Source organism: Camelina sativa, unplaced genomic scaffold (genome assembly GCF_000633955.1).
Source record: "Camelina sativa cultivar DH55 unplaced genomic scaffold, Cs unpScaffold04382, whole genome shotgun sequence".
Classification (NCBI taxonomy): domain Eukaryota; kingdom Viridiplantae; phylum Streptophyta; class Magnoliopsida; order Brassicales; family Brassicaceae; genus Camelina; species Camelina sativa.
Window position 1 is genome coordinate 1 of NW_010925476.1, and position 653 is coordinate 653.

At 33.8% G+C, this 653-nt stretch overlaps 1 long non-coding RNA gene across 1 annotated transcript; it reads right to left on the reverse strand.

Moving 5' to 3' along the window:
• Positions 1–163: 163 nt before the first annotated feature.
• LOC104774658 lies at positions 164–653 on the reverse strand. The gene is made up of 2 exons (XR_765437.2): positions 618–653; positions 164–468 (listed from the first exon to the last, which is right to left on the reverse strand). It is a non-coding gene; the product is annotated as an uncharacterized LOC104774658 (long non-coding RNA).

Here is a 653-nt window from a genome sequence, read left to right on the forward strand (position 1 = left end):
AAAAAATATATCAAAAGCTTCAAAATGCAGATCCCATTACTATTGAAATTTCAGTCACAGTTTTGTAAAATTTAAACAAATGTGCATTTGGGTGACTCCTTTTAACAGTAAACGCATAATGAACCTATCCATCTAACCTTTAAAGTATACGCAAACGCAATGGTTCAATATCAAAAAGCACTACTAAAAACACAAACATTAAGCTTAAAGCAAATACGTATATTATACACAAATACGTACGCACAACAATGACCATTCACACACTTTCACACGTGCATTACACAAAACAATAGTATCTTCTCACTTCAAAATAGAAAATTTGTAACCTCTAAAGAATAACAAATTTCACATTTATTTTTTAACTCTTATCTCACCATATCTCCTAAAAGTCAGTCACCTTCTGTATTCACAAGTCTGCATCTTCTTCCACTTCCTTCTTTTTTACCATTAACATTACTCCCACAAACCCTGCACCAAGTATCCAACTTCTAACATCAATCTCTGTCTACACAAAAGTTTCAAATCACCACAAGAACCTGGTCATTTGAGGATTCTACTACAAATGCATGTGAAGCTAATCACTTGATGCATCAAAAGTTTTTGATCTTTTCTCTTACCGGTGCAAAAGAGAGTCAAGTCAGCCTTGGAGAGGC